The following is a 14143-nucleotide window of genomic DNA, read 5'->3' on the forward strand; positions in this document are numbered from 1 at the left end:
ACAGAGAGTAGAGGACCTATATTTTAGCACAGAATAAGCTCAAAACTCTCCCACACTTCAGTTTGGAGACTGGCTGGTGACACCAGACTCACTGGCAGTGACCCCAGGCTGGTGCTTTGAGATGGCAGCTCTAACCACACACATTCAGCTGTACAAACCTCTAGCTCAGCTAATGTGTACATGTTCAGTGCTCATAAGGGCATTTCAGAGATGGGATAACATCACTGAAATCATGACAACTCCTCACACAGTGACAGGCTAATCAGAACAGCTAACTTCTTCCACACACTACCACTAATTCCATGAAAACAGCCCCATAAATCTGGCTTACTCAAGGGTTTTAATTAACATCATGTTGTCCAGGTTCTTCCAATTTCACTTTTTGCCAGTTAGTGTAAAATTCTCAACTCTGACAGTGCAAATGCTGACCTCCTGGGTTTCGTTCCCACCCAGATATTTGTCTGTTTGCGAATGAAGGTATCCTTAGGCAGAAGACATTGTCCAGATTAAGAGGCAGGCTGAGTTTCTCAGCTGAAACTTTTATCCTTGCCCAAAGAAAACAGGCAGATTTGGGTCAACAAAAACATTGGATTTGTCACTTCAGCTGAAAAAATAAGCATCAGCAGCCTGAAAGTGCTTACACATTTTCAAATCAACATTAATAAATTAATTTCAATTAGCAAGTAAAGATTACAGGCACTTCAATAAAAAAGGTGTTATGTGTTGAGGGAAACAAAATATTTAATCCAGCCTATCCCCTTTTTTGATCCTTCTGCTAACATTATCATCCATGTTCTAGAGGCACGGCAATACAGAGCTACAGGAAAGGTGGTTTTGCCCATGCCCAGCCTGCCAGGGCAGGAGCCTCCTTAGCCAGGAAGATTTTGACTCATTACACCCAAGCTAATGTTCCTTAACTGAAAAAAGGTCAGATCCCCCTTGGCCACTGTCACCCATGGGTCAGAAACTACTTAAAATATATAGATGCATCTGAAACAGTTTAATGGTCTGTAATGACAGATACAGAAACCCTGCAGCTGGATGTCACAAAAATTAGAGCAAGCACTTTACAAGGAGATGTGGGAAGAGGGATCCCTTTGCTGCTTCTTCTATTAGAGAGCCCGCTAATTACCACCAGATGGATGCTAATGCACTCAGAGGGCCTTGCTGCATTGAAGGGGTGTTAACACCCCCTCCCCAGATACCAGGGACTGCTTAGCTGCTGTCCTCTGGCTATGCCTCATCTTTAATTCCACATAAGCACTCAGGCTGATGATGCCCAGCTCTCAGCTAGGACATGATATGGATCCATTGGACACTTCAGCAATGCTCTGCAACAGTTCTGCTCAGTGGTTTCACCACTCAGCCCCAGTGGCAGGTCAGTCTGCTCAACTGGGCTCGTTGGCTCCAGCCAACCAGCCCCTCACAACTGCAGCCCTTCAGCACAGAACCTTCCCATCGCAGCCCCATCCCTCTGCACAACCATAAACACAGCCTCTCCTTGTGGGCAGCAGCTCCAGACTTGGACACACAACAGAGCATGATGCGCTTTTGAGGAGGTTTGGCCCACAGTGAGTCAAGGCTGGACTGCTCATGTCCTTTCACAAGCCTTTTCATCTCATAATCCATGAGAAACAACACAGGGCACTATTTGAGCCCTGCACACTTCTGGCTACTGCTTCTCCAGCAGATTGCTTTCTTGGAAGACACACGTCCTCTTTCCTCATAGCATAGCAGCCACCTCAGAAACAAAGCCAGCCCTTCTCTAAAAGAAATAAAGGGACTGCTAGAGATGTTGAGAATTGAAGGAATAGCTTTGTTAAGGTTTGTGGCCCTATGACAATCTTCCCCATAAACAGAGATGACAGGGATGCTGCAGCATGACAGGCATTGAGAATCTCCATCAGGGCAGACCGGCCAAGGTGGAGCACAGAAGAACGTTTGCATATCCAACACAACTTGGAGCAACATTTCTTGCAAATCCGATCCGCATGGCCTTACTTGTTGCTTCTCAAGAAAGCCTCTTCATAATGGAGAAAAAATTCTTATTTGAGAAACATCCGTGGGGCTCATTCTTACCACTTCCCTGTCCTGCTTACAACCAACCCATTATCCCACAGCACCGCTGCCATGCAAAGCTGTGTTACAAATTTGGCTTGTGGGACAGCAAGAGACAAATATCTGATCACAAAAGAAACCTCCCGATCTTAATTAGCACCTCACCCTCTCACCAAGACATGCTTTGGACTGGCAAATTTTACCCTGTTAAACTGAGCAACATCACAAATTACAGTGTGCAAACAATTAATCGGGTCCACACCCTGAAAGAAGGAAGGGAATTGATGTGCAGCAACGTGACAGAACCGGACAGTGAAAACAAAGCAAGGGTTTCTATCACATGAAAGCTACAAATCAGAGCGGAACTTGCCTAACCAGCTCCTCTACATCACATCGAACACACAAATCTAACACCACCCAGGTTTGTGCTCCCAGGTCTCCAGTCCTGGTCTGTCAGTACATACTGGGTGGCTCAGATGGAATCAGCAAAAGCTTTCATGAAATTGGTCCTGGTCTGCGTGCAGTTAATGTGGATAACCTGCAAATGGCAGCCTGAGAACCTGTGTGGCAGGGTTAAATTTGCTCCATCAGAATCCACAGGAGATCAAATTCAGATCCTCAGGCAGTTTTTCTTGGAATTCCACTGACCTTACAGCCAGGTGCTGCAGGACACAGTTAGGATAGATAAGCTGTTCTGTTTCTGTTCAGGCTGCCCAGAGAGGTTGTGGATGCCCGTCCCTGGAGGTGTTCAAGGTCAGGTTGGATGGGTCCCTGGGCAGCCTGGTCTAGCATTAGGTGGGAAGGTTGGTGGCCCTGCATGTGGCAGGGGGGTTGGAGATTCATGATCCTTGAGGTCCCTTCCAACCCTGGCCATTCTGTGATCTCTGCCATGTGGCTCCAATGCAATGTCCAGAAACACACGTTGATAACAACCCTCCTGCAAGGCAAAGGGAACCACAGCTCGCCTTACACAGCAGACAGCCTCCATCAGCACAGCACTGCTATGTCATCCAGGTAGACGCCAACGAGGCTCAGTGACTCCTGATGCACCAATGACCCAAAGCTAAACTGATTATCTCTTTTTCTTTTAAAGTGTTCTCAAATGCCACTTGGCTATACCACTCCATGCCAGAGAACTCTGAAACAGATTAATTACACAGGTGAATGTTTGATGGAGAATTACTCTCAAATGACGTAGACTGCAAGAGGTTACCTCCCTGCCAATACAAAAGGCCTGATTCAGGGCTCTGGGGCAGCTCCCCTTTAAAGTCAGTGTAATTCTGCAAGTACAGAAAGCATGGCAAGAGATTAAAATAAACTTATTTTTGGCGTGCAGGCCAGATTCATTTCGCTTGCAGTCCCTCTCTGATGCTGATGCAGCCCAAATGTGGCTGATGAGCCTGATTCAACCTCAACCAGCTCAGATGTGGGCAGGAGGAGGCACTATTCTCCGTTGGCAACAACAGTTCAGAGGCACATGAAAATTTTAAGGAGCTGAAAACACTGAGCATCAGAATGAAACTGTCCCAAAAAGCTTCCTGTGGGTTACACTTGCACCTCAGTTTTTCTACCTGTAAAATAATAATTACCCAACACACCAGTTCTTGTAGGACTTAATTAGCACTTGTCAACCTCTTAGAGCTCCTCAAGGGAAGGAGCTATGCACCACAAAGTACTAATTAATGGAAGAATCCTTCAGAACAAAGTATATGATTCTGTTGTTGTCAGATCTAATAGAGTCACAAAAAAAATAAGAAAAAAGGGGGGCTGGAAGGGATATCAAGAGGTAACCTAAAGCAGTTTCCCTGCCCCAGGGCATGATCAGGTATATCTAAATCATTCTTGATAGATGAATACCCCAAATCTGGGGATGCACAGACTGCAGATTAAAATAGATAATGGTGGACTCAGATGTGCACTCCCTGGCTCTGCTGAATGCAGGTAAATTCCCCCTCACGTGTGGCACACAGGGCCTCTCAACTGCTCTTTGCATTGGCTTGGAAAAGGCTTTACTGCACCCACAGTGAGAATGTACTGCAAGATCTACCAATCTTTCCAACTCATTATTATTACAGCTCATGCAATAAAGAGCCCCATTGTAATACACAACCCCCAAATCTCAAGATCTAAATTAATGAGACAAGAAATGGAAGAAAACCACCAAAATAACCTCCAAGCAGAGAACGGAGCACAGAAGTGTTAAAGGATCTGCTCATGGTTATGTGAGGCTCCTGAGAGAACCAGAAGCTCAGAGCAGATCACCCAGCTCTTACGATTCAGCCATGCATCAGACCTATAATACCTGCAAATCATTCCCATTGTGTTTTCCCCACTTCTTCTCTCCCTCCTTCCCAACCCCAAGGGTCCATCATTTGACCTGGCACATCATTCAGATGTGGCTACTGAAGCCCTGAACAGCCCTAAAAATAATTTTTTAAAAAAATTCAGCTTCTCTTTTTCTTTTCTTAAAATGAAGTTAAGCAGGTCAGACCTGGAACACTACCTTAAAAAAAAATCTTTGTTTAAATGCTTTAATTGTAAAAATGTGTCAGCTCAAGAAGCCTTTCCAAGACATACATGCAGCATACAGTAGGAGATACCTTTTCTTTGATTAACTTCATACAGGAAAGCTTTTGAAACTTATACTTTCTTCATCAGGCCAGTGAATAAAAGCTAAGCCAGGCAACTGATACAGTGCTTCAGAAGTTTATTAAATTAACCACTTAAACTGAGGCAGTATACAATACACAGAGGCCAAGGCAAACAGTAGAAGGTGGAACACACTCCCAGGGCTGAGACAATAGCATTGTGTCAGCATTTCCATTATGAAGCTCCTTCAGAGTTATTGCGGGAGGCGCGCAATAAAGAAAAAAAAGCTTAAACCACTGAATTCAGTCATTCTAAGGGATTCCCAAACATGCCTGGGCGGATGGAAGAGCAAGATGCAAACCAGTTTTTCACTAATTTTGTCACTTGAATTAGAAAGCAGGTTTGGCCTGGAGACACAGGTTGGCACATCACACAGGAAACAAAGAAATGTTGTTTCTCATAGCTGGGCACTATGCAGAGAACTGCTCTTAGTAGCTTGAAAATGCAGCCCTCACAAACGTGATTAATCAAGTACAGCACAGCTGCGTGGGCTGACACACAGAGCTTACTCAGTAACAGAAAATCCGTGCAGTAAGGCTGACATCTTGTACAGCATCTTACCCTCAGTCACAGAGTCTTCATGCAGCAATGTAACACAAATATAAAGATAAATGTAAAGATATCACCAATTTGAAAAGCTTTGTTCCTATCAGTAGAACCACAGAAGCTTACCCAGCTTAAAGACTTGTCACTTCTTTATACACTGTGTTGGAACCAAGAGGATTACATTTAATGACAGAGCCGAGTATGAACTGAACTCTCCAAAACTTTTGGGTGCTCAGCATCAGGTTCAGATGCCAGTTCTGAGGTTCCTTCTTCCCCAACAAACTGGAGATTCTCTGGGTAACAGATTATGGTTTCATGTTGCATTTTGCAGCACGTGAAAACCTTTTCATTATGTGCAAACCTTCTCATGCAGCCCCAGAACAACTCACCAGAGGGGAAAAAAACCAGACCAATAAAGGAAACACTGACATGACATTTACAGTAACAGCACCATCAGCAGCAACTATAATTCTCCTTCAGAAAGTTACACCCACACTGCTTTCTTTGGCCTGTATACCTCTCGTGTTGCCATGGTCTAACTGGTTAATTTAATAAGCTTCAGAAATATTCAGTTGCCTGGCTCAGAAGTGTTGGATGTGATTTCAAACCAGGTCACCTGGTTTGCGACCACAAGTTGTTCTTGGTATGGCACATCCACAGTGCAGCATCCCAGCTCTGCTCATGGCAGGGCAGTCCTGCCATGCTCTGTTTCCTCTCTGGAAACCAAACAAATCCAGCTCCATTCCCAGCAGACTGACCACACTACTCTGGATAGGAGAGCAGCTCAACAAACAGAGGTTAAATTGAATTAGCTGGACCCCTCAGCATTCCAGCTCTACAACAGAGTTTAAGAGAGGTTGAGGAGAACTGGAAGTGCACGTGGTGCTTCAGAAGAGACAGAATGCCATGGTAGGTGAGCACCTACCTGGAGCTGAGAAGACCCAGTACTGCTCCTGCCTTTGCCTGTGACCTGCCATGAGATGCTGAACGAGTCACTCCACTCCATGTGGTTTTCTTTCCCCTCCTGCCCTCTCTCTGCTTTGATTCTAAAAGTTTTCCAAGTAATTGCATCATCCTGTTTGAACAAAAAATGTATTTGCATAACATCTAGCACATCAAGACCCTGATCATAGCTGAGGATTCCAGATGCAAGAGTTATTTTGAAAAGTATTAGAGAACTCAAAGAGTTTAAATGCCCATTATGGGTATTCTGTAACCAACATCTCTTCTCCAGAGAGAAGACAGTTGAAATAGGTTATCTTAAAGGTCTTTTCCAGTTATAAAAATAACAGAATCATTGAAGATTCTACCATGTTGTTTCACCTAAACAACACAGAACAGGGGAAGGTCCCAAGCTGAAGGCGTTAGCTAATGCTATTTCTTGCCAGCAGAACCTGAAGGGCATGTGAGTGACAGAAAAAATGAGATGAACTACTTTGTAGGCTTACACTGAAAACCCAGAACAGATTATTCGCAAAGATGGCAAGAATTTGCAGGCTTTTATATTTCTGACAGCCTAAAGACATTTTCCTACACAGGCTCTAGTTTCACTGGATTTGAATGCATCAGCCCTCTAATTCATTGATTCAGCCTCATGCAGATAGAACTCCATCCTAAGCAGAGACTGAGATCCAAAAAAACATATTTCAGCTCACTCCCAAAGTCAACCTTTTTTCTACCATCTCCCCTTTCAGCTTCAAATTTGCTACAGATCAAATAAAAAGACAGGAGAAAAGAAATTACGACAATGATATGTAGTGACCAGTCTTCCACACCATAGGTTCACAACTAACAACAGCATAGCCAGAAAAGTGCGAAGGATGCACACAAGCCAGCAGCAGCAAAAGCCGAGCCTCAAGTTGTGCCAGCAGCAGTGCCCCAACAGCAATGCTTTGGAGGAGTAAGGCCAGCAGCCAGGATCCCCACCTCTCACTGAAGAAGATGAAACAGCACCCAGCAGCCTGGCTTCACAACCTGGAGAGAGGAAACTAGCTACAGCCTTCTAAAGAATCACAGATTTCCTAAAACCAAGAGGGAAGATGGGATCCACAGTCCTGTTCAATAGCACAAAAGGTGCTGGATTCCTACACCCATCCCCAAAGCTGAGGGTTTTTGACATTCTCCTCATGAACTGAGCGCACAAACCAGGTCTGAAGTCATTTCACACAGCCTAGGAAACAATTATGAATATGCAAGTTATCATAATCACTCTTGTAATTCTTGCAAGCCATGAAGACTTCTGCAAAGCACCCACCCATACAGAGCTGATCTTAAAATGCCAGCACTGATCCAAAGAGAATGAAATGGGCAAGTACAGAGCAATTTGTTGAACAGTTAAGGCAGCTCAAATCTGTTGCTTGATTTTCACTGCTGTGTTACATCCCTACACTTGGCTTCCTCATTGTCTCCTATAAGCAAGCATGAGAGGCATGAGATCATCAATGCTGATCAGCTTCCACTCAAGCTGAATGGTCTCTTCTTGACTCCTCTTTGGGAGTTTTGCTGGTGGTGTGGGGTTTATCATTGTGTTGGTTTTGGGAACTTTTTTTTTTTGTTGTTGTTGTTACTTAGAGGGTTTCTTTTTTTTGTTTTGATTTTTTTTCCCCCAATTAAGATGGCAAAGATCTCTCCTTCTAAAACAAAGGAGAAAAAGATGCTAGAATGTGTGAAACACCTTTTCCTTTAATGATCAGCAGCACAGCCAGCTGGGGCAAAGTTGGCTATGATGTCAGATTGCTGGTGGTTTAGCACAACAGGGCTGTTTCCCCTATTTATTTCTCTAACTAAGCAGAACTCAAAGGTTTCCTTCTCCAGCAAGCACCTGAGTAGAAATGACTCACCCACTGTGTTGGCAACTGGCACAAATGTCAGCCCTACCACCAAGCCTGCTCATGTTGATGAAATACTGAGAAGCAAGTTTTTCCTTCTGTGACTTCCAAAAAGGTTTGTCCATCCATACTTGCATAAGCAGCCCTCCCCCTCTGCTCTCTTCGGTGGGGAGGAGGGATGAGTTGGGGTTAAGCATACTTGTAAGACCAGCCATAAAAGCAAAGTCATTTTTTCAAGCTCACGAAGCATTCCAACAATCCATCTCTAATCAAATCACTTATTTTTTCTGCCTTACTTCCTTCAAAAATAATGCATATATCATGGTATGTATGAGCATGCATCCCTAATAACTTTTGAATGAGTTGGTTGCTTTCAGCTCAATTTGACAGACACGAATTTCAGAGCTGTCTTATCACTAGAAGTTCTGTAGAAATGGGCAACTGGATAGAAGGAAGAGCCCCTAAACATGGAAAGCTGCAGTGCGAGTGTACCCAGTGTTAGAATGTAAGGAACCAGAAAACACCATTGAAAAAAGCACCAACACATGGGATAGCCTCAATGGAAAGCTACAGTTAACTAAGACATAGAAAGCCCTAGTGCATCAAGCACTGACCAGATGGTTATTTTAAAGAATGCTTAAAAAAGCCTTCAAGAGACAGTGCTCAGAAGAACAGACAAGACAGCTAGATACTTTAAAGCAAGCCTATAAGCAAAAACACTCATTGTTTTAATGAAATTCTGGGCTGGACACTCCTCTTACACTCACTTAATCATTAGTTTCAAAAGACTGACTTCTGACATACCCCACAGTAAGTCCCAGATCATACAAATCCATTCTTTATTGCCTGAATAACTCCATTTAAAATCAATAGGATTACTCATAGCAGTAAAGTTAAACACATGTGAAAGCATTTGCAAGATTGAGGTGTAAGGCCTGGTCCAGGCACAGCTTTTTTACTTGGAGAACTGGTTCACTTACAGGTTTGTTTTGTTTTTAAAGAAAACAAGGGAATAATTAAAGCCATACAACCGCCTTGAAGTGGACACATTTTTATTAGTGTAACGGGAGCTTCCAACAGCACCGCCATGCCCAGGTTGGCTGTGGTGACCCAACAGAGCTCCCACATCAGGTACTTGTGGGAGTGAACAAAGAGCTGCCAACCCATTGCTTCTACTCTCATCTCTCCAGATAATTTATCCATGGAAGGTGCCTGATGGAACCAACAACGCGGACAACCTCAGGTTGTAAGAACATTTGGTCTTGGTGAAACATATCAGAAGTGGGATGTTTCTCCCCATGATACCCTTCTACTTTAGGCAAACACGCACATGGAGGAAAAGAGCTTGAGAGCTCAGACCTCAACGTGTGTAGAACTGAGGGAGGTGGAAAACAGCAAGATCGTCCTGTAAGATGACAACAAAAAGGAGCATCCATTCTGAGGAAAGCATTCAAAGCTTCGGGAGTTGCAAGGGCAGGAGTGGAACAGTGGGCCAACGTATTCAGATTGCTAAAAGGTTAAAAAAAATTGTCACACTTTCAAAGAAAAAGAAAGAGACAAAAGACATTAAGAGTAAACAGGAAATTTGGGAAATCTATTTCATTCAAAGTAGCAAACATCTGGAATAAATTGTCAAGAACTTAAGACCATCAAAGTGAAGTATTAACAAGGTTAAGAGGCAGCTAGACTGGAGGAGGAGACTGAAGAATACAGTGACAAAGGAGAGAAGGGGAGATGAAGTAAAACCTAGAGGCAAGAGGCTCATTAGCCTTAGGGGCTTTGTAGTCCTCATCCCTCCCCCCCCCCCTTCAGTATTTCCTTACCTTCTCATTGCTTCATGCTTAAAGTAATTCTTATACTGCTTTATGGATTATGGAAATAAAATAGTACCTTTTCCTTAATAGTCTAACTAACACGGTATGTCATTGCTGAGCTTCCACACTTTTAAGTTCAACTCAAAAGTACAAGAAAACTGAATTCATGCTTTCACAAAGCAGAGCTTCCTGAAGTCTGGAGTTTTTCCTCTCTTTCACTCTTCCAATTAAGAATTATTTTTATTAGAGAATGTTTCTTAAATAAGAAACAAAGTGGTATTTTTAATAAAAAAAAGAAATCCATAAAAATGTTTTCTGAAGTTAAAAGCTTTTTTTTTTTTTAAGACATTTGTTTCAAAGTAATTCAAAACAGGCTAAACAACACCTTTAAAGATGACAAAAACCAGTAGGCATAAATGAATAAAGAGGCTAAGAAGGAAATACCGAGTGTGACTTATCCCTTAATATCCAGACCCTTCTCTAGGAGGGATGGTCAGAAAGCTATGTTGGCCCTTACTCAAAAGGAGTCTTCCATCTCTGCCTGGACTGTCATTAACTATATTGGCTACATTCATGGCCATTAACATCCTTTAAAAAATGATCTTGGAATTTTGTTTTCCACTTCCCATTATTAAGCAATGGAATATTCATATAACAGTAGATGGAAACAACTGAAGAAAAAGAAAAAGCCTCCAAGTTCAACCTCTGCCAGTTCATTTAAACTAAGCTGAAGATTCAACCTGAAATTGGTTCAGGAGTCACAGTACATATGCACACACATTAAGAAGCTCACTCTGGAGGGATGCAGAATAGTAAAATACACACTTGCCTGTCCTCTGTTCTAATAACCACTGGTTGACTTCAGCCAAGGCTGACAGACTTGGGAGAGGTTTCAGAGATAGGAAGTGCCTGCGGGCTCCACAGGACAGGCAGCTGGGTGAGGGATGAAGATGCTCTTAGAAGCCCCAACTGAAGTAAAACACTTATTAGACATGAGAGAATTCACACCAGCCTTCATTACTCGCCTAATAGCACAGGGCCCATTCACGATGTTTGTTATCAGCTGAGCACCCACATCAGAGCTTTATTGGGAACACCTGCTCTTGGCTTGGCAAAAGGCAGCAGGAGCTTTGCTCAGCCTCAACAACTTCTCCATTAGCTGGCCCCAACCACTTGCCTGCACCTTTCCAGTCTGAGAGGAGCCCTCATGATCACTACCTCACATAAATAGGGGTCCAAGGAGCCATCAGGAAAAGAGAAGATCACCAGCTTGCTCTGTGGGCTTTGTGCCAACAGGCAGCTCCCCAAGGCAGAGCTCACTGCCACTGGGGCATCACCAGCATGCTCAGCACAAACACAGATTTCCAACACTAAAAGCAGGCAGAGGTTTTCCCACTGACTGGGGGGCACTTCAACAAGCTTGCTGTACTAAAGCAGCTAAAAAAAAAAAAAAGTGGTAAGCTTCATATGCTATAGAAAAAGCTAAAGGGTTACTCTATATAACCAGACACAGCTGACTAAACAAGGCACTGCAAGTCATTCACAGCTTAGGTAAAACAAAACAACAAAAATCCCCACAGCTCCCCCATCCCACCTCTCCAAAGAGCCAGTTCCCCAGGCTGATACAAGGCCTCCAGTACCCAATTTAACAACCACTCAGATAAAACCTCTGCCTTACCTTGGTATGCTGGGCCTTGCCTCAGTATCAGCTATGCCAGAGCAAAAATAGGGGAACCAGGACCACAGATGCCTCCCCAACAAACCCCACAACTGCACCTCACAACTCTTTATGCTGTCCTTCAGTTCCTGTGAGGCCAAGTGGAGGCCATCAGCATTAATCCCCCACACCTGCACAGCTCCACACAGGTGTGGAAGAGGCCCCAGGTGTTGGTGATGTTCCCAAAAGGCCCCGGACAGCCTCAGCAAAGCACCGCTGCCATTTGTAGAGCATGGCTGCAGCTGTGGGAAAGCTCTGCTCCTTGTGCCAAACTGTGGGTTGTTCACCTTTCTAATCGAGCTATGGATATTTCTACCCCTTCAGTCCATGATTCACACAAGCCTTATTTTCTTCAGCATTAAATTCTGCTGCACTTAGGGTCCTGGGAGGGTAGAGATCCTTGCTGAAACCAGCCGGCTCCTGCTCTACAATAACCTTCTGGATGCTATTTAAACTGCATTCTTTTTGCATGCGATAGCTTAAAGGCACCAGTTTACAGTGAATTTGTAGAGATTTATCTACTTTTTGGCATGGTAGAGGAGTGTACCCTCCTTTACACCACCTTACTGTGGTGTAAAATAACTTGTTTGGGCGGCACGTGAGCAGAGAACAGCAGCAGTTTTAGTGTTGTGGGCTAGGTTTGTGACATAGACCAAAATTCTATCAGTCTGTCAGGAGATGTGCTAGCAGGCAGCTCACAGTCTGGAAAGGCAACGTAGCTAACAGCTGCAGGTCATCAGGAGACATGTTTGGTCCTAACTACCACTTGCTGGACTACCTTCTACCTGGAATGGCTGCTCCTGTAGACGTTCAAGGTCAGGCTGGATGGGATTCTGGGCAGCTTCATCTAGTAAGGAGCAACCCTACTCACAACAGGGGGGCTGGAACTAGATGGTCTTTGAGGTCCCCTCCAGCCTAAGCCATTCTATGATTGCTGTGATCTCAGCCAAGACGGTTCGTATCATACGTTTTCCTTCCTGCTTTCTGTCTATTTCAATCTCTCATCACACCTGTACATAATGTCTACTGCACCATGAAAGGGCAGCTACCATCTTCCAATCATTATAACAGAAAAATTCCTGTTTGGCCTAGCATCTGAGCTCTGTGCTCCTGCTGAAGCAGCTGACCAAATGCTGAGCTTGCTAGTATGTTTTGTCAAAAAAAATGATGTTCCTCAGGTCAAAAGGCATGCTAAGCCATCATTTAAGCTGAAGGGACCAGTAACAAATGGCAACAATTCTCCAGATAAGGACTCAAGGAGGTATTGGCGTGCTTGACCTTAAATACCTGAGTTAGCATTCGGAGGTCCTTGCTTTATAATTAGCAGAGTCAGATAGAAGCTTGCAGAGGCTGAATCAGAGCAGAAATGAACTCAAGTGCTCTGTAATGCCTATTCAAGGACCTCTTTCCCTTCAATCAATGAACAGAAGTCCTGCAGAGACAAGCCTACTTGAACATACACTAGATTAAATGGCCAAACTTAAGTGAATGCACGTGAGCATCTCCCAGGTTACAGAGCTCTAACAAATAATTACAGGTTTGCATTTAGGAAACCTGTGTTATTTCAAATACTGTGACCAAATGTGCTGCAAGGGCTCATTTTTGCTTTCTTGAGTATGGAAAAAGGTGTGAAGCATGTTGTGAGACAAGGGACATCAAGCACAATAACTGTGCCAATGCCTTCACACAGCATCAACACATCCAGAAGTGTTCCTCTATGAATTGTGTATAACAGCCACACAATCAGAGCTGTGGGAGAGAAGTCTTTTCTAGTGCAAGCCATGAGCTTGTGTTTAGAAATCCAAGTGGCAGATCTTTACTACCCAATATCAGACATTTATACACACTGAAGTTCTTTCCCAGTCCTCTTCCCAAGGCTGAACAATGCCAGTTCTTTCAACTCCTCCTTCTATGTCAGATGTTCCAATCCCTTAATCATCTTCATGGTTTATTGTAGATGTTTTCCAGTACATCCACATAATTCTTGTCTGGTGGAGCCCAGAACTGGACCCAGCTCTCCAAATGTCTCTCACCAGTGCAGAGTAGAGGGGAACACTCAGCTTCCCCAGCCTTCTGTCAGTGCAGCTCAGGATGCTGTTGGCCTTTTTTGCTGCAAGGACAAATTGTTGGTTCACCACTTGTTAACCACTGGGTTTTTCTCTGCAAAGCTAATTTTTACATAGAATAGAACAGTTCTATTGGAAGGGATCTAAGATCGGCCCAGGTCTGTATTGCTGCAAGGGTTATACCTCCAGCTCATTAATACAAAATTTTAATGCAGTATTGGTATTGTATTTTCACATTGAAAACTTAAATTTCAAACAATGTGCACCTTTGTATCATTAGTGAAAATTCAAGATGTGTCCTGAGATAACCTGTGCTGGCACATTACCAAGGTAACAGTGACAGAGGGGAATCAAAGCTAAGGGAGTTTCTGGGATAGGAAGAACTGAGACTACAGGGGATCAGAGGCTGGCAATTAATAAGAAATAGAGGTCTGGAAGAAACTGTTCCCCACATTGCCTAGAAAC

At 43.8% G+C, this 14143-nt stretch overlaps 1 long non-coding RNA gene across 3 annotated transcripts in view; it reads right to left on the reverse strand.

Annotated features, from left to right (window-relative positions):
• LOC116228167 (uncharacterized) overlaps nt 1-11782 on the reverse strand; it is a 60323-nt gene extending 48541 nt beyond the window's left edge. For all 3 annotated transcript variants that reach the window (XR_004166710.2, XR_016459198.1, XR_016459199.1), the window contains exon 1: nt 11574-11782. This is a non-coding gene — a long non-coding RNA (uncharacterized LOC116228167). The remainder of the gene's footprint in view (nt 1-11573) is intronic.
• Between the last annotated feature and the right edge of the window lie 2361 nt (nt 11783-14143).

The sequence above is a fragment of the Phasianus colchicus genome, chromosome 21 (assembly GCF_987193195.1).
Source record: "Phasianus colchicus chromosome 21, bPhaCol1.hap1.1, whole genome shotgun sequence".
In the NCBI taxonomy this organism is placed as follows: domain Eukaryota; kingdom Metazoa; phylum Chordata; class Aves; order Galliformes; family Phasianidae; genus Phasianus; species Phasianus colchicus.